Here is a 26,011-nt window from a genome sequence, read left to right on the forward strand (position 1 = left end):
CTGAATATTAGACTTACTAATCCTTTTGTTTGAATGCCCCTGTTTGCCTGGGAAATTCATGGACAGTCTTTAAGACTGAACTCACATATCTCCACCTTTTAAAAGCCATGCACAGGTGGATAGTTTTTCCTCTGTATACACGTGGCACTCTGTACATATTTCTGTTGCAGCACTTATGTTGAAATAAATATGTATTTATTTACATATCTTTCTTCCCTGTGTGAGTTCCCCAGGGGAAACAATTTTACATGTATTGCTCAATACTTAGTGAATGTTCAAAATATTTATTGACTGATTGGTGAGAGCATGCAGATGGTCTAAATTCAAGTCCCTAGGGTCAGATGAAATACATGCATGCTAGAGTAGCAAAAAAAAAAAAAAGAAAAAATCCATCTACGATTTAGGAACTATTGCCAGGTATCTTGGAGGAAATTTGGATAGTAGAAGTGTCAAAAGACTGGAGATAGGCAATGTCCTGATTTTTACAGTTGGTATAAAAGCCTACCTAGAAATCATAGACTCACAAGCTTTAGGCCATACACAATTGTAGAGCAGATTATTAGACAGATGGCTTGAGAGCACTTTAGGAAAAATACTGAAAATTATTTTTATTTAAATGTATTTCTGTTATATTTTAACCTTGCCTACTTTCATAGAGAATTAGAGGCAGATGTTGATTCCTAGGAACCTGTAAATGTTTACTTAGGACAAGTTAAAATTGTGTGAAACTCTTTTCCTATGTTTCTTGAAACTTATTGACTGAGAATAATGGCTGTATATTCTGTAAGGCATTTGATGATGTCCCTCATGTACTCTCTATTGTAGTTTTATGTGGGTCAGATGATGTATTTGTGTATTGAAAACTATAAAACTCTATGCCAGAGTTTCTCTACTTTTAGTCATTTGCTTAGTACCTTTATGTTTTTCTCCATATTCACATACTATGTCTACTTTTATATACCTAACATTTTTCTTTGTCACCTGATTTTTTTAATTTAAACTTAACCTCATCCTAAAATAAAATAGCTGTAAGGACACAGGTTTCTGTAAAGTACCAGTGATAATTTTTCTAATGTACTCTGTAATAAATACATGTCTAGGAACAAAAAAATGATGGCCCATGTGTCATTTTGATTACAACCAGTGTATAATTTTATAATATTTTATGCTACAATCATTGTTTAAAATATGGGGAATTTAAGCTAATTCAAAATACCAATACCATGAGCGATTTTTATCTATTGCACCATTGCATGGTACACAAAGCAGTTGATTAATGGATTGATATCGAGTTGGAAGGGTGTTTTGAGTGACAAATTTCAGGGCTGTGAATTTTGTCCTGACCTGATTGACATTTTATTAGTGACCTGAAGACATAGGAGGTGAATGGGTTCAATTGGAAATGACATAACCTGGAAGGGATAACTAATATAATAGATCATAGAACTGATTCAGTTAACATAGAGGATACATACTTAGATTAAGACAAACAATGTTTAAATATAGAAAGAAGAAGATCTGGCAAAATTGCTTAGGGTTTTCAGTTGGCTATAAACTCATTAAAAGTAAAAAATTTTATATAGATGCCCAGAAAGTAAATGAACACTTAGATTTTAGTCTTAAAAGTCATATGCTGACATATGTATATATATAACTGATTCATTTTGTTGTGAAGCTGAAACTAACATACCATTGTAAAGCAATTATACTCCAATAAAGATGTTAAAAAAAAAAAAAAACTTAACCTGTACATTTTCAATATGTCCAATTTACTGTATGTCAGTTATGCCCTAATACAGCTGTTAACATTTGTTTTAATATTTCTCAGAAAAAAATAAACATGTATATGAAGTCTGTTCTGGATACTCATACAAAAAAAAAAAAAAAAAGTCATATGCTCAAGAAAGTGCTTTAAAATGGAGTGTTCAAATTAAGAGAGTTATATATTCTGCAGCTGATCAATCTATATCTGGAATATTATGTTCAATTCCAGGAAGTAATCCAGGAAAATTATAGATCTGGAAATGCTTTCATTTGCGAGAGAGAGAGTTGAAGGAACTGGGCATGTTAAACCTAAAGAAAAAATATTCTAAGTTGGGGCATGAGAATTGTTTTCAAATACAATATTGGAAAAGCTTTCAACATAGAAGGAAAATGTTATTTATCTGCGTAGTCTTAGTGAGCAGATTTGACTACAGCTCAATAAAAATGAAAAGAATTTAACAGTCAGCGATACTAGAGGGAAGCTGCCATGATTGCTGTATGGTAGTTTTGGAGGTGTGCGTGTATGTTTGTATGTATGTGTGTAAATTGACAGAGAGGTGATCCTTTAACTTTGAATGCTTTTAATTTTTACAATGATCATGTCATCAGAAAAAAAGATATTTCTATTTTGAAATGTAAAATTTAAAACTACTGGAGAAGGGGAGTGGTTGGAGGAGACTCTTGCTTCTGTCACCTAATACCCATGTATTTTTGACTGATTCCTTAACTTCTCCTAGCCTGAAATTCCTCTTCTAGACAATGGGGATAATAATACTTTCCAGGCTGGATGATTGTGAAGATTAAATTAATGCTGTAAGTCAAAATTCCTGACACAGTATGACTTCAGTTTAGGTATTTAGTTGTTTTTTTTTTTCTTGTATATGATCTTGGGTTTACTATTGAAGGGACAACCAAAAATTAGTAGGCAGCCTAAATTTCAGCACTAATTTTGAACCTTAAACAGTTCAGTCCTAACTTGTGATTTGAAAGTTATGTGGTATGGGAAAAGTAATATAGAAGAAAGAGAAAATCCTGACCTATATATATGCTTTTGGTCACTAATGGAAGCCCTCACAATGTCATATTAGAGTCTTCATAGGTAAGTTCCATATTCATTATTTTCTTGTCTTTTTTTCAGTGATTCAATATTTTTATAGATTATAATCCATATAAAGTTATTACAAAATAATGGTTGTATTTCCCTATGCTGTACAGTATATCCTCGTTGCTTACTTATTTTATACAGAATAATTTGTGTCTCGTATTCCCATATCCCTAACTCTCCTGTCCCTCCTTCCCTTTCCTCACTGTTAACCACTAGTTTGTTCTCTATATCTGTGCATCTGTTTCTGTTTTGTTATACACATTTGTTTGTTTTATTTTTTAGATTCCATATATAAATGATAACAGAGTATTTATCTTTCTCTGACTTATTTCACTAAGCATAATACTCTCTAGGTCCATCCATGTTGTTGCAAATGGCAGAATTTCATTTTTTTATAACTGAGTAATATTCCATTGCATATACATGCCACATCTTTATCCATTCATCTGTTGATGGGTACTTAGGTTGCTTCCATATCTTGGCTATTGTAAATAATGCTGCTGTGAGCATTGGAGTGCATGTATCTTTCCAAATTAGTGTTTTTGTTTTCTTCAGATATACGTTAGCAGTGGAATTGCTGGACCATATGGTAGTTCTGTTTTTTAGGTTTTTTTGAGGAATTTCCATACTGTTTTCCATAGTGGCTGAAATAATTTACAATTGTACCAACAGTGTGCTTAGGGTTCCCTTTTGTCCACATCTTTGCCAAGACTTGTTATTTGTAGAGTTTTGATGATAGCCATTTGATGATATCTCCTTGTGGTTTTCATTTGCATTTCTCTGATGATTAGCAATGTTGAGCATTTTTTCATGTGCCTGTTAAGACATGAAAAAAATGTCTATTGGAAAAAAGTTGATTCAGGTCTTTGGCCCATTTTTTAATTGGATTGTTTGTTTTCTTGATATCGAGTTGTATGAGCTGTCTATATATTTTGGATATTAACCCTTTATCAGTCATATCAGTTGCAAATATTTTTTCCCATTCAGTAGGTGTCTTTTCATTTTGCCGGTGGTTTCCTCTGCTGTGCAAAAGTTTTTAAGCTTAATTAGGCCCCATTTGTTTATTTATGCTTTTGTTTCCTTTGACTTAGGAGACAGATCCAAAAAAATATTGCTAAAATTTATGTCAGAGAGTATTCTGCCTATGTTTTCTTCTAGGAGTTTTATGATTTCCAGTTATACATTTAGATCTTTAATCCATTTTGAGTTTATTTTTGTACATGGTATGAGAAAATGTTCTAATTTCATTCTTTTACATGGAATGCTGCTTATTGAAGAGATTGTCTTTTCCTTGTTGTGTATTCTTGCCTCCTTTGTCATAGGTTAATTGACCATAGGTGCATTGGTTTATTTCTGGGCTCTCTGTTCTGTTTCACTGATCTATGTGTCTGTTTTTGTGCCATTACCATGTTGTTGGTTACTATAATTTTGTAGTATAGTCTGAAATCAGGAAGCATGATGCCACCAGCTTTGTTCTTTCTTCTCAGGATTGCTTTAGCAATTTAGGGTCTTTTGCAGTTTCATATAGATTTTAGGATTATTTGTTCTAGTTCTGTGAAAAATGTAATTGGTATTTAGATAGGGATTGTGTTAAATCTGTCTATTGCTTTGGGTAACATTTGGCAATATTAATTCTTCCAATCCAAGAACATGGGATATCTTTCCGTTTCTTTGTATCACTTTCAAATTCCTTCATCAATGTTTTTTAGTTTTCAGAGTACAGTTCTTTTACCTCCTTGGTTAAGTTTATTCCTGAGTATTTAAAATTTTTTGGATGCAATTTTAAACAAGATTGTTTTTCTACTTTCTCTTTTTGATATTTTATTATTAGTGTATAGAAAAGCAACCGATTTTTCTATATTAATCTTGTATCCTACAACTTCACTGAATTCATTTATTAGTTCTAATAGTTTTTTGGTGGGGACTTTAGGGTTTTCCATGTATAGTATCATGTCATCTGCAAATAGTGACAGTTTTACTTCTTACCTTCCAGTTTGGATGCTTTTTGTTTCTTTTTCTTGTGTGATTGCTGTGGCTAGGACTTCCTATACTATGTTAAATAGAAGTGGTGAGAGTGGGCATCCTTATCATGTTCCTGATTTTAGAGGAGAAGCTTTTAGTTTTTCATTGTTGAGTATGGTGTTAGATGTGGGTCTGTCATAAACGGCCTTTACGATGTTGAGATATGTTCCCTCTATACTAACTTTGATGAGAGTTTTTATCATGAGTAGTTGTTGAATTTTGTCAAATGCTTTTTCTGTGTCTATTGAGATGATCATGTGGTTTTTATCCTTCTGTTTGTTAATGTGGTGTATCACATCGATTAATTAGGGAATATTGAACCATACTTGCATCTCTAGAATAACACACATGATCCATTTTATTTATTTATTTTAAAAGTTTATTTATTTATTTTTGGCTGCATTGGGTCTTTGCTGCTGCGTGAGGGCTTCTCATTACGGTGGCTTCTCTTGTTTAGAGCACGGGCTCTAGGCGCACAGTGTTCAGTAGTTGTGGCTCGAGGGCTCAGTAGCTGTGGCTCGTGGACTCTAGAGTGCAGGCTCAGTAGTTTTGGCACACAGGCTTAGTTACTCTGCAGCATGTGGGATCTTCCCGGACCAGGGATCAAACCCGTGTCCCCTGCACTGGCAAGCAGATTCTTAACCACTGTGCCAACAGGGAAGTCCCAATCCATTTTATATGTTGTTGAATTCACTTTGCTAATATTTTGTTGAGCATCTATATTCATCGAAGATATTGGCTTGTAATTCTCTTGTTTTGTAGTGTCTTTATTTGGTTTTGGTATCAGGATAATGGCGGCCTTGTAGAATGAAGCTAGGAGTGTTCCCTACTCTTCAATTTTTTGGAATAGTCTGAGAAGGATAAGCATTAGCTCTTCTTTATATATATGTATAGATATTTTTTGCTGTGCCGTGTGGCATGCAGGATCCTAGTTCCCAGACCAGGGATTTCACCTGTGCCCCTTGCAGTGGAAGCACAGAGTCTTAACCACTGGACCACCAGGCAAGTCCGTCTTCTTTATATGTTTGGTAGAATTCCCCTTTGAAGCCATCCAGTCCTAGACTTTTGTTTTTTTAAATTACAAATTCAGTTTCACTACTAGTGATCGGTATGTTCAGATTATGTATTTCTTCCTGATTCAGTCTTAGAAGGTTGGATATTTCTAGAAATTTGTCCATTTCTTCTAGGTTGTCCAATTTGTTTACATATAACTGTTCATAGTATTCTCTTACAATTTTTTTTGTGTATCTCTTTGGTTGTTATTTCTCCTCTTTCATTTCTTGTTTTGTTTATTTGGGTCCTCTCTTTTTTTCTTGCTGAGCTCAGCTAAAGATTTATCAATTTTGTTTATTTTTTCAGAAAACCAGCTCTTGGTTTCACTGATCTATTCTATTGCTTTTTTTTTGTCTTGATTTTATTTATTTCCTTTCTGATATTTATTATTTCTTTCCTTCTGCTGACTTTGGGCTTTGTTTATTCCTCTTTTTCTAATTCCTTTAGACAGAAGTTTGGGTTGGTTATTTGAGATTTTTCTTGTTTCTTGAGGAAGGCCTGAATCACTATAAACTTCCCCCTTACCACTTCTTTTGCTGCATCCCATAGATTTTGGAAAGTTCTGTTTCCATTTTCATTTGTCTTGAGGTATTTTCTGATTTTATTTTTGATTTCTTCATTGACCCATTGGTTTTACAGCAACATGTTGTTTAGTCTTCACATGTTAGTGCTTTACCCATTTTTCTTCCTATAATTGATTTCTAGTGTCATACCATTGTGGTCAGAAAAAATGCTTGATATAATTTCTATCTGCTTAAAGTTGTTTAGACTTGTTTTGTGGCCTAGGGTATGATATCTCCTGGAGAATGTTCACATGTACTTGAAAAGAATGTGTATTCTGCTATTTTGGGATGGAATGTCCTGTAAATATGTATTTTGTCCAACTGGTATATGTTGTCATTTAAGACCACTATTGCCTTATTGATTTTCTGTCTGAATGATTTGTCCATTGATGTATGTGGGGTGTTAAAGTCCCCTACAGTTATTGGATTATTGTCAATTTCTCCCTTTAATGTCTCTTAATATTTGCTTTATATATTTAGGTGCTCCTGTATTGAGTGCATAAGTGTTAATGAGTGTAATATTCTCTTCTTGTATTGATCCCTTTATCATTATATAATGCCCTTCTTTGTCTTTTATTATAGACTTTGTCTTAAAGTCTGTTTTGTCTGATATGAGTACTGCTACTCCCGCTTTCTTATCTTTTCCATTTGCATGAAATATCTGTTTCCCCTCACTTTCAGCCTGTGTGCTTTAGTTCTGAAATGAGTCTTTATAAGCAGTGTATAGATGGGTCTTGTTTTTTTAATTTAATCAGCCACCCTGTGTCTTTTGATTGGAGCATTTAGTCCATTGATATTTAAATTAATTAGTCATAGGTATATACTTATTGCCATTTTATTACTTGTTTTCCAGTTGTTTTTTGTAGTTCTTCCCTGTTCTTTTCTTCTTTTAGTTTCTTTGCTTGTGGTTTAATGATTTTCTTTAGTGGTATGCTTTTGTTCCTTTTTTGTTCTTGTTTTTGAATATCTGTTGTATGTTTTTAACCTGTGGTTACCATGGGGTTCATATATGTTGACATAACTATATCTATTAGTTTTAAACAAGCAGTCCTTTGAGTTCAAACACATTCTAAAAGATATACATTTTTTTCTTCCTTCCCCACATTTTGTGTTTTTGATGTCATATTTTACATCTTCCTGTTTATCCCTGTACTGATTACTGTAGTTATAGTTAATTTTATATTTTTTTGTCTTTTAATCTTTGTGCTATCTTATTTAAGTAGTTGATTCTCAGCCTTTACTATATATTTGCCTTTACTAGTGGAATTTTTCCTTTCCTATAGATACTTACTTCTTATAGCATTTTCTCTCCCACTTAGAGAAGACCCTTTAATGTTGCCTTTCACGTCAGTTTAGTATTGTTGAACTCTTTCAGTTTTTGCTTGCCTGAGAAGTTCTTTATGTCTCCTTCAATTCTAAATAATAACCTTCCTGAGTAGAGTATCCTAGGTTGCAGGTTTTTCCCTCTCAGCTTATGCCACTCATTTCTGGCCTGCAAAGTTTCTGTGGAAAAATCAGCTGATAGCCTATGGGTGTTCCCTTGTATATGACTCTGTTTTTCTCTTGCTGCCTTTAGAATTCTCTCTTTAACTTTTGCCATTTTAATTATGATATGTCTTGTTGTGAGTCTGTTTGGATTCATCTTGCTCTGCGCTTCCTGTACCTGGCTATCTGTTTCTTTCTTCAGTTTTGGGAAGTTTTAAGCCATAATTTCATTAAATACATTTTCAATCCCCTTCTCTCTCTTTTCTCCTCTGGGCCCCTATAATGTGAATGTTGTTAAGCTTGATATTATCCCAAAGATCCATTAAGTTGTTCTAATTTTTAAATGTTTATTTATTTATTTTTGCTGTTCTCATTGGGTGATTTCCATTATTTTATATTCCAGAACACTTATGCATTCTTCTGTATCACCTAGTCTGCTGTTCATTCCTTCTAGTATATTTTTCATTTCAGTTATTGTATTCTTCAGTTCTGACTGGTTATTTTTGTATTCCATAGTTCCTTGTCAAAATTTTCACTGTGTTCATCTATTCTTTTCCCTAATTCAGTTAGCATCCTTATTACTAATGTTTTGAATTTTTTAATCCAGTAAATTGTTTTATTACTTGCTTTTTACAAGCATTTTCTCTTGCTTTTTCAATTGAGACAAATTACTCCATCTTCTAATTTTAATGAACTTTCTATGTCTCTATGAAATTAGGTGAACAGTTACCTATTGCAGTCTTGAAGGTGTGTCCTTATGTGGGAGTGTCCCTATACAGTCTGTACGTGCCTAGTGGCTTTGGTGGGAGAGCTGAATTTTACATGAACACAAGTTGTGTCTTTCCTCAGGGTGCGCTGGAAGATGTCACCTTGGTGGGAGGTGGAACTTGAGATGGAGTGGCTAGAACCAGAGCCTGGTGTGCTCTGGGGCTCCTCCTTTGGTCAGTGGCCATCACCACCCTATTGGGTGGGGTCAGGTCACAAGTTCCTGGAGCAGAAGCCCTGAGGGTCGGGTCCAAGATGGCTCAGTTCCCTTGAAGTGTGAGCTCTCCCCACTCCCAGCAACACTGGAGCAAGAAGAGCTGGCTTGGGCACTTGGTGAGGTCTGGGGCACTGGGCTGTGAAAGTCCTGTGGCCCTTAGATATCTCAACTGTCTCTGATGCACCACCAGTGTAAATGCCAGCAATGGCTGCCCCCTCCCTGCTCAGACACCACTTCGCGTTTGAGCCACCTCAGCATCTCATGGCAGAGGTTGTTCCCTAGTCACGGCAGCTCTTGCTTCAGTGTGGAGCTGCCACATGAGGCAAGAGGTGCTGGAGCATTCGCTCAGCTCAGGCCAGAGCATGTGCTGGGACAGTAGCAGGAAACTAGTCAGCCACCCCTGCATTATCAAGCCACACTCTCTGCCCTGCACTGGGGGGCAAGGAAGTGCAAATGTGCTCCTCCCGAGTAGAGTCCAGGCTTCCCATAGCCTTACTGTTAATCCCACTGGCTCTTCAATAAGCCAAGGGGTCTCATCTTCCCTTTGTTGGACCTCATGGTTGGGGTGCCCAATATGTGGATCAAACTGCTCATTCCTCAGGGATCTCCACTCATGTAATCTCCCATTTCCTGTAAGACCCCTCTCAGGGGCACAGGTCCTGACCTGATTGCTTTACTTTCCTTCCTACCCAATTCTGTGTGGATCTTTCTTACAGCCTTGGTTGTACAGGAGTCTTTCTGCCAGTCTTCAGTTAGTTTTCATTGAGAATTGTTCCACAAGTAGATGTATTTTTGATGTGTTTGTTGGGGGGAGGTGAGCTGTGCATCGTCCTACTACACCATATTGATCTAACTCCCTTGCTTGTCTTAATGGCCAGTCACTGAGCAATAAATATGTGCGCCACATGGCCATTCAGTTTGGTTGCAATATGGATGAAATCATTAAATCATCCACTTTACATCCCTATTAATTGAGTTTTATTTAATTAAATTAAGTAGTTATTTAATGAACCAATTAACTGCTCTACAAGTTGACCCTCCAGTTACTTTGTAGAGTTCTCACCTAAGTCAAGTAAACATACTTAACTTTAGGCTAGATCATTACAATGATGCTTTCAGATTTAACTGATTTGGGTGGTGGCGGGGGGAAAGTAAATGAAGGGAGACCTCAGACAAGCACATCATCATTCAACCCAGGCAAAAAAGATATGTCTTGGCAATCCATGAGACATCACTTCATGTCTTTACTTTTAGATTCTATATTTCAGAAGTTAATATTTTTTCAAAGAGATTATTTCTCTACCTAGAAACACTGCCACCAGGTAACAATAGCTCCTACTTCTGTTAGTTCCAAAAGGAAAAGCTAAAATTAGAGAACCATTCTCTAGGATTTCTAAGTCATAGTATTCTTCTTGTGTCTCCATGATATAATTATTATTTTTCTATGTATTTATTTTTATATAAAAATAAGCTTTGCTTTTGAGTAGTTGAGTTTAGCTACCACTATTTTAAAGATGATAATTTAGAATAAAGAAGTGCAGAGATAAATGTTTAAGGTACAATCCATTACCTCCTAACTAATCCTTCACTTCCATTAATCTATAAAAATTTTAGCTTGAAATCAAAGCACAAACCAAAGCCATGTTCCCTCCCATGTCTTGGCTTCAGTGCCTGGCTTGTTTCTCTCAGTAGTCAACAAAGCACTGCCTCAGGAACAGGCAGCTCATTGCTCTTTTCTCTTCTCCCTTCCCCAAACTATTCACATTAAAAACAGAAAAGGTTTAGTTTGCCTTTATAGTTTTGATACTTTGGAATCCTCATCTTATTTTTCTTTGATTCATGCTAATGTCAAATTATAAACCATATTCCTTTCTGAAAAAATAAGCAATTGAGTGAAAAACAACCCTCAGAGGTTATACTAGCCTTCCCCTATAGATTTTTAATTTAAATCTTAATCAACAGTTTCTTTGCAATTTCCAGAAAATGTATTTGCATTAACAAAGATGGATTATAGTAATTACCACTAATTTCAATAATGAAAATGAATATAATTTTCTTTGAAATGCTGACTTTAATTCTTTTTATTCACTTGCCAGCATCAGTAATCTTCACACTGATGAGGCTAGAGGTAGAGAGAAAGAGGATGAAGTGATGGAGATTGTGGGGGTCCCAGCTTGAATTTTGTTCTGTAGTTACTAAGGCTAGTTGTTTGATGCACACAAAGGTTTATGAATATGAAATATGCAGATGTATTTTAAAGATATTCATTAAAACCAATATGCAAATCTCCTGGTGCTTGCTCTGTTGCTCAGGCACCTAAATGACCTCAATCCACTCAGTTCTCCAGAATGTCATACTATTTTTGAGCAAGGAGAAATTTCTTGAGGCTTGATTTTACAAGAATGGAAAAGAGATTGTATGTAGAGAGGAAAAGTCCCCTTGTGTTTAACGGACCACTTCACCAGTTACAAGAAAGATTTCTTTGCAGTCAATAGCTTTAGCTGTCAAAGAGGAATAAGAAGTGCAGAGTAAGCATTATAAAAGGTTAAAGGCAAGAAAACTATGTTTTATACATAAAATACATTTACATATAAGATGGATAGTGCTTACACAGTTTGTACATAACTTTAAGAGATATTTAGAGAAGGCAAAATATCAGGTTAGCAAATTCTAGATGTCAACATGAGAAACTTTTAAATAACACTTGTATGTACCTTTTATCTTCTGAAAATAAACTCCCTTCTAATGGCCAGTTGGAATAAAATGATTTCCAAATAATTTCTCTAGTACATGGTGAAAATATCTTTTGATTCCCTATTAAATAAAGAATTCCTACTTTTCTTAATCAAAAAAATTTTTCATAATCAAAAATGTCTAAATTGGCAAAAGAAATATAGAATTAGTGTGATATGGTGGAAATAACAATGAACAGGGTATGAGAATACCTAGACTGTAGTCCAAGTTCTTCACCACTTTAATAGCTATGTGGCCTTGCAACCTTAATGCATCAGCTACTATTTCTTCAGTAGCAATGGAGGGAGTAATAATAGCTGCCCTGTCTTCCTCGCAGGGATCTGATGAGGATCAGTTGGGAATATTGAGAAATGACTTGCCATAAGCCACTATCAACTCCACTTGTTCCAGGAAATGCTGGGCCACTGATCATCCTCTACCCAAAACACCAAACAGTCCTTCGTCTTTTTGAAACTTCCCTAAACTTCTTCTTGCCTTTTTATAGTCAACCAAGGACTATCAGTTTATCTGAAGACCGATTAGAAAGTCTACCTAACTTCCAAAAATCCCACCTTCATAGGACACTTGCCAATCAGAGATTGTCTCAGTATTTCCTCTATTAAACTTTGTCTTCTTTCCAAAATTTTTGAACCTCTGCTGAAACAAAAGATGAGTTTCCTTCTTTCCATTTTTTGATTGGGTTGTTTGTTTTTTTTGATAGTGAGTTGTATGAGCTGTCTGTATCTTTTGGATATTAACCCCTTGTCAGTTGCATCATTTGCAAATATTTTCTCCCATTCTGTAGGTTGTCTTTTCGTTTGTTGATGGTTTCCTTTGTGTGCAAAAGCTTTTACATTTGATTAACTCCCATTTACTTATTTTTTCTTTTATTTCCTTTGCCTTGGCAGAGTGATCTAAGAAAATATTGCTATGATTTATGTCTGAGAACGTTTTGCCTATATTGTCTTCTAGGAGTTTTATGGTGTCATGTCTTATAATTAGGTATTGAAACAATTTTGAGTTTATTTTTGTAGATGTTGTGAAGGAGTGTTCTAATTTTATTGATTTACAAGTAGCACTCCAGCTTTCCAAACACCACTTGCTGAAAAGACTGTTTTTTCTCATACAGTTACTAGCTGTATGACCTAGGACAATTTACTTAATAAATGCTATAACTTGTATATTCTTGACTCCTTTGTCATAGATTAATTGACTATAGGTGTGTGGGTTTATTTCTGGGCTCTTTATTCTGTTCCAGTGATCTCTACAGTATGTCTGTTTTTGTGCCAATACCATGCTGTTTTGGTTACTGTAGCTTTGTAGTATTGTCTGAAGTCTGGAAGGGTTATGCCTCCAGTTTTGTTCTTTTTCCTAAGGATTTTGTTTGTCAATTCTGGGGCTTTCATAGTTCCATATAAATTTTAGTGTCATCTGTTCCAGTGCTGTGAAAAATGTTAGGGCAGAAGACCTAAATAGACATTTCTCCAAAGAAGACATACAGATAGCCAACAGGCATATGAAAAGATGCTCAACATCTCTAATTATTAGAGAAATGCACATCAAAACCACAATGAGCTACCACTTCACACAGGTCAGAATGGCTATCATCAAAAAGTCTACAAATAATAAATGCTGGAGAGGGTGCGGAGAAAAGGGAACCCTTCTGCACTGTAGATGGGGATGTAAATTGGTGCAGCCACCATGTAAAACAGTGTGGAGGTTCCTTTAAAAACTAAAAACAGAGTTACCACATGATCCAGCAATCTCACTCCTGAGCTAGGGCTGTGCACCACAACTACTGAGCCTGCACTCTAGGGCCCACGAGCATATATCTGGAAAAGATGAAAATTCTAATTCCAAAAGATACATATGCCCCTATGTTCATAGCAGCACTATTTACAGTAGCAAGACATGGAAGCAACCCAAGTGCCTATCAACAGACAATTGGCTTATATATATATATAATGGAATATTACTCAACCATAAAAAAGAATGAAATATTGCCATTTGCAGCAACATGGGTGGATCTAGAGAATATCCTATTAAGTGAACTAAGTCAGACAGAGAAAGACAAATACCGTATGATATCACTTATATGTGGAATCTAAAAAATAATACAAATAAGTCTATATACAAAACAAACAGACTTCCATAGGAAACAAACTTATGGTTACCGAAGAGGAAAGGGAGGAGAGGAGGGATAAATTAGGAGTATGAGATTAATAGATACAAACTACCATACATAAAATACATAAACAACAATGATTTACTAGATAGCACAGGGAACTATATTCAATATTTTGTAATAACCTATAATGGAAAATAATCTGAAAATATATATGTAACTGAATCACTTTACTGTACACCTGAAACTAACACAATATTGTAAATCAACTATACTTCAATAAAAAAAAAAATGTGTCGGCTTCCCTGGTGGTGCAGTGGATAAGAAACTGCCTACCAATGCAGGGGACACAGGTTTGATCCCTGATCCGGGAAGGTCCCACATGCTGTGGAGCAACTAAGCCTGTGCACCACAACTACTGAGCCTGCACTCCAGGGCCCATGAGCCACAACTACTGAGCTCACATGCCACACTACTGAATCCCGCATGCCTAGAGCCTGTGCTTTGCAACAAGAGAAGCCAGTGCAATGAGAAGCCTGTGTACTGCACTGAAGAGTGGCCCCTGCTCGCTGCCAACTAGAGATAGCCTGCATGCAGCAACGAAGACCCAACACAACCAAAAATAAATAAAAATAAAAAAAATATGCGTTTCCTTGCTACAAGTTTATGCCTTTGTTACTTTTGTCTTGGACTTAAGTTTTTCTTTGACAACATCTCTGTGTCAGCCTTTATAACGTATTTAAATAAATGTAAGACTGCTACTGAAGTCTTTTAAATTTGTTCAAATTTAAATTTGTTAAAGGATCTAGCAAAACTAAAAATAAAAATTTAAGGGATTAAATTTAAAGTTCTTTTGGGAAAAGCAAACTATAAGAGATAGCTGTTTTCATGTTTCAGAATCTAGGCTAGTCATGTTTCATAATAACCACCTTTGTAAGTGCTTTGTGCTTACCATTTTAGAGACAGTAGAGTATATCTCTGGAGGCTGACTGCCTTGTTTTGATCCCTGGCCCTACCAGTTACTAGCTGTATGACCTAGGACAACTTACTTAATAAATGCTATAACTTATGAAACACTATAAGTCAGGCACCATGATAAACATCAAATGTAACTATTTCATTGAATCCTTAATGAAATTGTTATTGTTATCATTCTCATTTTAGAGAAACCCAGAAAGGTAAGTAATTTTCCCAAGATCACAAACCCAGCAGTTTCCACATCAACAAAACAAGAGCTATTAATAGCATATAAGTCAAAGTGTTGTTGAAATGATTACATGAGACAAAGCATGTAAATTATTTGTTTAGCAAACTGATACATACAAAGCATTCAGTAAATGTTTTGCTATTGTAATTGTTTTTGTCACTATTACTAGGTGAATATAATTGTCTATATTATTAAGATCAAGAAACTTCAGCTCAGTCAGCTCTACCCACCACCAGTCCCTCCCATCAGGAAACTTACACAAGCTTCTTAGATAGCCTCATCCACCAGAGGGCACACAGCATAAGCAAGAACTACAATCCTGCAGCCTGTGGAACAAAAACCACATTCATGGAAAGATAGACAAGATGAAAAGGCAGAGGGCTATGTACCAGATGAAGGAACAAGACAAAACCCCAGAAAAACAACTAAATGAAGTGGAGATAGGCAGCCTTCCAGAAAAAGAATTCAGAATAATGATAGTGAAGATGATACAGGACCTCAGAAAAAGAATGGAGGCAAAGCTCAAGAAGATGCAAGAAATGTTTAACAAAGACCTAGAAGAATTAAAGAACAAACAAACAGAGATGAACAATACAATAACTGAAATGAAAACTACACTAGAAGGAATCAATAGCAGAATAACTGAGGCAGAAGAATGGATAAGTGACCTGGAAGACAGAATGGTGGAATACACTGCTGCAGAACAGAATAAAGAAAAAAGAATGAAAAGAAAGGAAGACAGCCTAAGAGACCTCTGGGACAACATTAAACATAACAACATTCATATTATAGGGGTCCCAGAAGGAGAAGAAAGAGAGAAAGGCTAGAGTAAATATTTGAAGAGATTATAGTCGAAAACTTCCCTAACATGGGAAAGGAAATAGCCACCCAAGTCAAGGAAGTGCAGCGAGTCCCATATAGGATAAACCCAAGGAGAAACACGCCGAGACACATAGTAATCAAATTGGCAAAAATTAAAGACAAAGAAAAATTATTGAAAGCAGCAAGGGAAAAATGACAAATAACATACAAAGGAACTCCCATAAAGTTAACAGCTGATTCTCAGCAGAAACTCTACAAGCCAGAAGGGGGTGGCATGATATAGTTAAAGTGATGAAAGGGAAGAACCTACACCAAGATTACTCTACCCGACAAAGATCTCATTCAGATTTGATGGAGAAATGAAAAGCTTTACAGACAAGCAAAAGTTAAGAGAATTCAGCACAACCAAACCAGCTCTACAACAAATACTAAAGGAACTTCTCTAAGTGGGAAACACAAGAGAAGAAAAGGACCTACAAGAACAAACCCAAAACAATTAAGAAAATGGTCATAGGAACATGCATATTGATAATTACCTTAAACTTGAATGGATTAAGTGCTCCAACCAAAAGACACAGGCTTGCTGAATGGATACAAAGACAAGACCCGTCTATATGCTGTCTACAAGAGACCCACTTCAGACCTAGGGATACATACAGACTGAGAGTGAGGGGATGAAAAAACATATTCCATGCAAACGGAAATCAAAACAAAGCTGTAGTAGCACTACTCATATCAGATAAAATAGACTTTAAAATAAAGAATGTTACAAGAGACAAGGAAGGACACTACATAATGGTCAAGGGATCAATCCAAGAAGAGGATATAACCATTATAAATATATGTGCACCCAACATAGGAGCACCTCAATACATAAGGCAACTGCTAACAGCTCTAAAAGAAGAAATCGACAGTAACACAATAATAATGGGGGACTTAACACCTCACTTACACCAATGGACAGCTCATCCAAAATTAAAATAAATAAGGAAACAGAAGCTTTAAATGACACAATAGACCAGATAGATTTAATTGATATTTAGAGGACATTCCATCCCCAAACAGCAGATTACACTTTCTTCTCAAGTGCACACGGAACATTCTCCAGTATAGATCACATCTTGGGTCACAAATCAAGCCTCAGTAAACTTAAGAAAATTGAAATCATATCAAGCATCTTTTCTGACCACAACAATATGAGATTAGAAATGAATTACAGGGAAAAAACCGTAAAAATCACAAACACATGGAGGCTAAACAATATGTTACTAAATAACCAAGCGATCACTGAAGAAGTCAAAGGGGAAATCAAAAAATATCTAGAAACAAATGACAAGGAAAACACAATGATCCAAAACCTATGGGATGCAGCAAAAGCAGTTCTAAGAGAGAAGTTTATAGCTATACAAGCCTACCTCAAGAAATAAGAAAAATCTCAAATAAACAATCTAATTACACCTAAAGGAACTAGAGAAAGAAGAACAAACAAAACCCAAAATTAGCAGAAGAAATCATAAAGATCAGAGCAGAAATAAATAAAATAGAAACAAAGAAAACAATAGCAAAGATCAATAAAACTAAAAGCTGGTTCTTTGAGAAGATAAACAAAATTGATAAACCATTAGCCAGACTCATCAAGAAAAAGAGGGAGAGGACCCAAATCAATAAAACTAGAAATGAAAAAGGAGAAGTTACAACAGACACCGCAGAAATACAAAGCATCCTAAGAGACTACTACAAGCAACTCTATGCCAATAAAATGGACAACCTGGAAGAAATGGACACATTCTTAGAAAGGTATAACCCTCCACGACTGAATGAGGAAGAAATAGAAAATATGAACAGACCAGTCACAAGTAAAGAAATTGAAACTGTGATTAAAAATCTTCCAACAAACAAAAGCCCAGGACCAGATGGCTTCACAGGTGAATTGTATCAAACATTTAGAGAAGAGCTAACACCCATCCTTCTCAAACTCTTCCAAAAAATTGCAGAGGAAGAAACACTCCCAGAGTCATTCTATGAGGCCACCATCACCCTGATACCAAACCCAGACAAAGATACTACAAAAAAAGAAAATTACAGACCACTATCACTGATCAATATAGATTCAAAAATTCTTAACAAAATACTAGCAAGGAGAATCCAAAACACATTAAAAGGATCATACACCATGATCAGGTGGGATTTATCCCAGGGATGCAAGGATTCTTCAGTTTACGCAAATCAATCAATGTGATACACCATATTAATGAAGAATAAAAACCATAAGATAATCTCAATAGATGCAGAAAAAGCTTTTGACAATATTCAACACCAATTTATGATAAAAACTCTCGAGAAAGTGGACATAGAGGGAACCTACCTCAACATAATAAAGGCCATATATGGCAAACCCATAGCAATCATCATTCAATGTTGATAAACTGAAAGCATTTCCTCTAAGATCAGGAACAAGACAAGGATGTGCACTCTCACCACTATTATTCAACATAGTTTTGGAAGTCCTAGCCATGGCAATCAGAGAAGAAAAAGAAATAAAAGGAATACAAATTGGAAAAGAAGTAAAACTGTCACTGTTTGCAGATGACATGATACTATACAGGGAGGACCCTAAAAGTGCCACCAGAAAGCTACTAGAGCTAATCAATGAATTTGGTAAAGTTGCAGTATACAAAATTAATGCACAGAAATCTTTTGCATTCCTGTACACTAATGATGAAAAATCTGAAAGAGAAATTAAGGAAACACTCCCATTTACCACTGCAACAAAAAGAATAAAATACCTAGGAATAAACCTACCTAGGGAGACAAAAGACCTATATGCAGAAAACTATAAGACACTGATGAAAGAAATTAAAGATGATACCAACAGAGATATACCATATTCTTGGATTGGAAGAATCAATATTGTGAAAATGACTATACTACCTAAAGCAATCTACAGATTCAATGCAATCCCTATCAAGCTACCAATGGCATTTTTTACAGAACTAGAACAAAAAAATCTTAAAATTTGTACAGAGACACAAAAGACCCCGAATAGCCAAAGCAGTCTGGAGGGAAAAAAGCAGAGCAGGAGGAATCAGAGTCCCTGACTTCAGACTATACTACAAAGCTACAGTAATCAAGACAATATGGTACTGGCACAAAAACAGAAACATAGATCAATGGAACAAGATAGAAAGCCCAGAGATAAACCCACGAACCTATGGTCAACTAATCTATGACAAAGGAGGCAAGGATATACAATGGAGAAAAGATAGTCTCTTCAATAAGTGGTGCTGGGAAAACTGGACAGCTACATGTAAAAGAATGAAATTAGAACACTCCCTAACACCATACACAAAAATAAACTCAAAATGTGTTAGAGACCTAAATGTAAGACCAGACACTATAAAACTCTTAGAGGAAAACACAGGAAGAACATTGTTTGACATAAATCACAGCAAGATCTTTTTTGATCCACCTACTAGAGTAATGGAAGTAAAAAGAAAAATAAACAAATTGGACCTAATGAAACTTCAAAGCTTTTGCACAGCAAAGGAGCTAGAAACAAGACAAAAAGACAACCCTCAGAATGGGAAAAAAATTTGCAAATGAATCAACAGACAAAGGGTTAATCTCCAAAATTTATAAACAACTCATGCAGCTCAATATTAAAAAAAACAACCCAATCCAAAAATGGTCAGAAGACCTAAATAGATGTTTCTCCAAAGAAGAATACAGATGGCCAAGAAGTATATGAAAAGCTGCTCAACATCACTAATTATTAGAGAAATGCAAATCTAAAACTGCCATGAGGTATCACCTCACACCAGTTAGAATGGGTATCAGAAAATCTGCAAACAACAAATGCTGGGGAGGGAGAGGACAAAAGGGAACCCTCTTGCACTGTTGGTGGGAATGTAAATTGATACAGCCACTATGGAGAATAGTGTGGATGTTCTTTAAAAAACTAAAAATAGAATTACCATATGATCCAGCAATCCCACTCCTGGGTATATACCCAGAGAAAACCATAATTCAAAAAGACACATGCACCCCAATGTTCATTGTAGCACTATTTACAACAGCCAGGTCATGGAAGCAACCTAAATGCCCATCGACAGATGAATGGATAAAGAAGATGTGATACATATATACAATTGAATATTACTCAGCCATAAAAATGAATGAAATTTGGTCATTTGTTGAGACGTGGATGGATCTAGAGAGTGTCCTACCGAGTGAAGTAAGTCAGAAAGAGAAAATCAAATATTGTATATTAACGCATGTATGTGGAACCTAGAAAAATGGTACAGATGAACCGGTTTGTAGGGCAGAAATTGAGACAGATGTAGAGAACAAACGTATGGACACCAAGGGGGGAAAGCCATGGGAGGATGGAGATGATGGTATGTTGAACTGGGCGATTGGGATTGATATGTATACACTGATGTGTATAAAATTGATGACTAATAACCTGCTGTATAAAAAAATAAAGTTCAAAAATTAAAAAAAAAAAGTAACTTCAGCTGGCCTTAAAAAACCCAACCAAACCAAACCAAACATATATCAGGAAGAATGAATAACATATTGATACTTTAAAATAGAGAGAATTTAGATTAGCCAGAGAAAAAGTTCATAAGCTTTTCTTAAAAAATAAATTTATTTTATTTATTTATTTTTTGCTGTGTTGGGTCTTCATTGCTGCATGTGGGCTTTTTCTAGTTGCAACGAGTGGGGGCTACTCTTCGTTGTGGTGTGCAGGCTTCTCACTTCAGTGGCTTCTCTTGTTGAGGAGCAGAGGCTTTAGAGCGCGGGCTTCAGTAGTTGGCAGCATGCGGGCTCAGTAGTTGTGGCTCGTGGGCTCTAGAGTGCAGGCTCAGTAGTTGTGGTGCACGGGCTTAGTTCCCACCAGGGAAGCTCCCATAAGCTTCTTTTTTTGCATGAAGAGCTAAAATGTTCCTCACTTGAATCCTTGCAACTAACACAGGAGAATGTCAAGGAGAAAAAGTTACTGTTAAGTTCTTATGGGAGACAGCTAGGGGCAGTTGATGTATACTGTTGAAGGGTTGAGTTTGGGAAAGGGACATCTTTACCTATGAGTCACTGCTGTTCTAGAATTACTCCATTTTAAGGATCTATATTTAAGGCCTTAAGATATAGGGAGTCTTATACTATGCCTCAGTATTTGAAGTGCTAGCAAGTTACAGATTAGTGAATTATTTGAAAGATTGGGGAAAATGATAGTGGCCTCTAAATTGTAGTTTACCATAGCAGGGCCTGGTTACATGGATTAATAGAACACAAGTCATATAAGTTTGGCTAGTCAGTGAGGTAATGTAGAAAGATCTGGGTCACTGCTGGGAATTAAAAACCCGAGTAGGAGTGGTGCTGGGAGCCGACTTCAGAAGCTAAAGAGTCCTCTGAGGCTACAGAAGAAAAAAGCAAGGGAGTAAGAAAGAGATTGAAAGGGGTAGCAAAGACAAATCATGCTTAGTTCATTCCAGCCCCAATTTTAACAATGTCCATAAAAGAACAGTGATTCCACTTACTCAATCCCTGTTGATCAATTGATATAAGTACTTCAAGTGTCAGGCATGGTGAAACTTATGGGAATATTAGACCAGGTGGGAGAGGACTAGGGTCATTGCAGGCCAACGAATGAGCTGTTTTGAGGCTTGCAATGCCATTTAAATTTCTCTCTATAGTAGTTGCCTAGTCATTTAACCTCTGGGCCTTGGTTGCTTCATCTGTAAAATGAAGACCTTGAACTATAAGATCTTTGGGGAACTTGCAGCATTAAAATGTTATGATTCTCTTTGGCTTATTTTGGGGGGAAAATGTATGATCCTCGTTGGTTAATAAAGAATTAAAAAAAGAAGCTCACATCTCACAAGGGTGCATATGAATGGATAAGTGCATACCCAAACACATACATGCATATTTAGTATTATGAGGATTATCATGAAAAAATACTAATAAAACTGGAGTGACATAAGATTGAAGAGATATATAACTTACAAAATTTTTCTGTCTTTGCAGTATGAAATAACATAATAACATATATGCTTTTACAAGAATAATCTTCTGGCCAAAGGTGAGGGGATGTAGCAATTCATGTAAGTAAAGTTCAAACTTTATTTACTCAAAAAGTAATAGCATCCTTTGCTCTGTATCTTAAGGCTATAAGAAAGCATCCCCTAGGTTCTTGCCCATAGTTTGAAAATGCCTTTATCCCAAGGATTTTTCATTTTGATAAGTAATTATCTCAGAAAGATTAAAGCAAAGATTCCCTAAACTGACCCTTAGGAAGTACTTTAATTTTTCAAATTACTCAGTCACTGCCAATGTCATTTTGACAACTTCTTTTTCAAGAAGCTTTATGAATTGAAAGCTTTATGTATAGCCAGCAGACCTGTTCCTCATGAAGTGTGGGATCCAAGGCAGTGTGACTCCATTCTTTCTTATTAGTAGAAGTGACAAGACTTACTGGAAACTGAAACAATGGGGTCAAGCAGTGAATAAAGAAAAAGGAAAAAAGCAAGACTGGGAAATTCTCAACCCAAACTAACTAAAACATTCATGATATCCTATAAAGGGATGGCTGCAGTTGAGGTGTCTGAGTAACAGAATGCTATTTAAGAGAAACTGCTGGTGATCATAAAAAGTTACTAGCAATGACAGGAAAGCCAAGGAAGAGAAGACAAGGTTAAGAAATAAAATCTCCCTCTTGTGCAAATGGAAAGTCTCAGTGCCTTTCTATATGATTCGTATAAGCTGCTGGTGGTTATCAGTGGGATACACAAGAGAGGTAGATCAATTTCCAAGGAACAATTTGAAGTTTTCGGTTATTTCTGCAGACCCAGTAATAAAGACACTGAAGACTAACCAAAAGCTTAAGACATTTTCTATGCTTATAAAACTAATTTTCATTTATTCATTATTTTTATGTTAATAAGCACACAATTTGAGTATCCTTTATATTCCTTTATATAATCAGTGGATGAAGTACAAGAAAGGAAAAAAAATGGTCCGTGTCCTTAAGGAGTTTAAAATCTATTTGGAAATAAAATATAATTTTGTTTTGATTAATTCCCCATATTGGTGTAATAAACTAACTTGTAAGAAACCTGAAAAATCAAGTAAAAAATTTTCCTCTGAAATGCTTAAGCGGGGAGGTTAATAATAGTGTTTGCTTTATGTAGAAACTGACTAAAAGATAATGCAGTCTGTTTTATTAGCCTATTAGAGCTAAATTTATTCATCTTCTATATGCTGTAATTTTATTCGGAACCTATTTTTATCCTGCTAGATATTTCAGTCTTAAAATTCACATGGCCCAAGGGAAGAACCTCCTGGAATGTATCATCTGTTCCACTCAGTAGTTAGACTGCCTAAGTTCCAACAGCTGGAACTTATGCCTCTTTACTTGATCTCCCTTTATCCCCATGGAGCCCTTTAGACGTGTTCTTATTCCCCCACTGTCCTTGGGGGAAAACTCCTAGCATCTGGAAGCTGGGACTATATACAAGTTAGATATGGATGCCTTTATCTATTTGTTGTTTAGGGCTGGTATTCCAGTTTTTTAGTTCAGTGTGAATATGTAAAGCATGATGGTGGAGGGGTAAATATTTTTCAGGCAAATGAGAGTGCTGGTAAAAGTGAATAAAGGTGATATGAGACTAGAAACTAGATTCTTTGATAAAGATCCTAAAGTTGTTTCTACTGGAGAGTAGAAAATTTTAGGGAAACGTAAATAGCTGTCTTCAAATACCTGAAAGGTTGACACGTGGGGACAAAAAGATTATGGTGGCTCATGGAGCTGCAATAGCTTCTAAGGAGTGGAAAGTAGTGGGAGCAGCTTTTTTTTTTTATTTATTATTTTTTTTTTTGCGGTACGCAGGCCTCTCACTGTTGTGGCTTCTCCCGCTGTGGAGCACAGGCTCCACACGCGCAGGCCCAGCGGCCATGGCTCACGGGCCCAGCCGCTCTGCGGCATGTGGGATCTTCCGGGACCGGGGCATGAACCCACGTCCCTTGCATCAGCAGGCGGACTCTCAACCACTGCGCCACCAGAGAAGCGTGGAGCAGCTTTTGACTCAACCTCAAAAGACGATAGCTATTCCCTATCCCTGTTGAAGCAGAATCTAAATGACTGCCTGTGGTTTTGTAGAGGTGAAGTAAACGGGATTAGACAAGGAGGTGGGACTTGTTTGGGACTTGAGATAGGGATAGTGAATGGGTTCAATTCCCATGCCAAGTGTGATCAACTGGTAAGGGCTGCCTGGAGCACTGTGGCCCTCTGACACTATCCCAGCTCATGAAGAAGAAATGCTATGATTGGTTAAGATAGATGTGCATGCCATGCATTTTCTTTCTCTGGGATGCTCCTTTAAAATTCTCTCCACTCCTTAGATTCTGTGATGCTAGGTCATACCAGTTGGTCTACAACTAGCCCAGCATACCTACCCAGCTCCCTAGATTCAAAAGGCAACTTTGGATCCACATTACTTTCTACCACTTCTTATATATTGTTACCCTTGAATGGGTAAGTGTGTAATTGGGTTGACCTGATTTGACTGAAAGATAATAGAAATTTTACTTCCTGCTGTAATAAAATTACGAAGAGGCATAGTGATATACTAGAACATAATTTGGCTCCCACCCTCACTGTTCCACTGAGACTGCATCTACTAGTGATGCCATGAACGGTGTCTGTGTTACCAAAGCAAATGGACACTCGACAACTTCTTGAAACATTTCTGTCTCTTGACTCTTACCATGCAATTTCCTCCTGCTTTTCTCCCACCTCACTCACTGCTTCTTCTCAGTATCTTTACCTGGATCTAAGGGCCATAATGAGATCCTCTTCAAGAGATGATTAAAATTTATCTATTCTCTCTCATCTGCCCATTCCTGTAGATTTAAATTCTTTTCTTATATTGATAATTCCAAAATTTCTAAACATATCCAAGAACTTTAATTTTGACTCTCCTGTATAACTACTTGCTTGAAATTACCTCTTAGATGGCTCACAGGCATCTCAAACTTACCATTCAATACAGACTCTTGATCCACTTCTCTAATCAGTTTTCCTTGCCTCTTAACCATTCCATAACATAATTAGCCACCCATTTGCTCATCCAGGAAATCTGAGGATTATTCTTGATTCTTTCCCTTGAACCAGATCATACCCCTTCATCCAATCTATCATTGTAAACATTGCCAAACTACATTTTGAGTGTGTCACTTCTTTTCATTACTGCCACTACCACCCTATACAAGTGTTTCCCACCTGGACCATTGCAGTAGGCTACCAAATACTTGTCCTGCGGAAATCAAGTATTCACATACAGTAGTAAGAGTAATTTCCATTCATTCAACATCAGTTCAACTTTTGATTGACTACATGGAGGGCTTATCATGGGCTAGGCTCTGCAAGGGTCTGAGGGATCATCAGGGAACAAAACAAAAATTCCTGCCTTTGAGGAGCTTATGTTCTAGTGGGAGAAGATACACAATAAAAAATCAACATAAAAATAAGTAAATTATACAATAACTGGATGAGGTAAATACTGTGAAAAATGGAAAATAAAGCAAATTAAGGGGGCAAGGGGTGCTGGGAAAATGGTGGTCCAGATTATAATATATAAAAGGAGGTCAGAGTAGGTCTCATTGAGAAGATGATCTTTTCATGAGAGAGCTAGCCAAGTGAATATCAGGGAGAAAAATGTTCCAGAAAAAAGAAACATCTAGAGTAAATGTTCTCCAAATGAGAATGTATCTGATATGTTTGAGAGACACCAAGAAAGCCTGTGTGGCTATAACAGAGAGAGTGAGTGAGGAGGAGTGTAGGGGGAGAGGAAGTCAGAGTAAATATGTGAGAAGATGTAGAGCCTTGTGGGATATTGTAAGGACTTTGGATTTTACTCTGAATGAAAGGAGGAATCACTGGACAGTTTTGAGCAAAGGAGTGACACAATCCATTTTAAAAGGATCATTTGACTGTTGTTTAATAAATACTAGAGGTAAGAGTACAATGGACAGATCAATTAGGAGGCTATTGAAGTAATCTAGATGAGAGATGATGGCAATTTAGACCAGGGTGGTAATGGGACAGGTAGTGCAAAGTGGTTAGATTTTGGATATATATATATATATA

At 36.2% G+C, this 26,011-nt stretch overlaps 1 long non-coding RNA gene across 1 annotated transcript in view; it reads left to right on the plus strand.

The window, feature by feature from the left end:
- The window catches only part of LOC113622716 (uncharacterized), a 367,008-nt gene that overhangs the window by 119,174 nt on the left and 221,823 nt on the right, over positions 1-26,011 (plus strand). Inside the window, exon 4 of the long non-coding RNA XR_003433624.1 lies at positions 21,892-21,968. This is a non-coding gene — a long non-coding RNA (uncharacterized LOC113622716). The remainder of the gene's footprint in view (positions 1-21,891; positions 21,969-26,011) is intronic.

This window comes from Aethalodelphis obliquidens, unplaced genomic scaffold, assembly GCF_003676395.1.
Source record: "Aethalodelphis obliquidens isolate GAN/ISIS:26980383/991018 unplaced genomic scaffold, ASM367639v1 scaffold1, whole genome shotgun sequence".
Classification (NCBI taxonomy): Eukaryota; Metazoa; Chordata; class Mammalia; order Artiodactyla; family Delphinidae; genus Aethalodelphis; species Aethalodelphis obliquidens.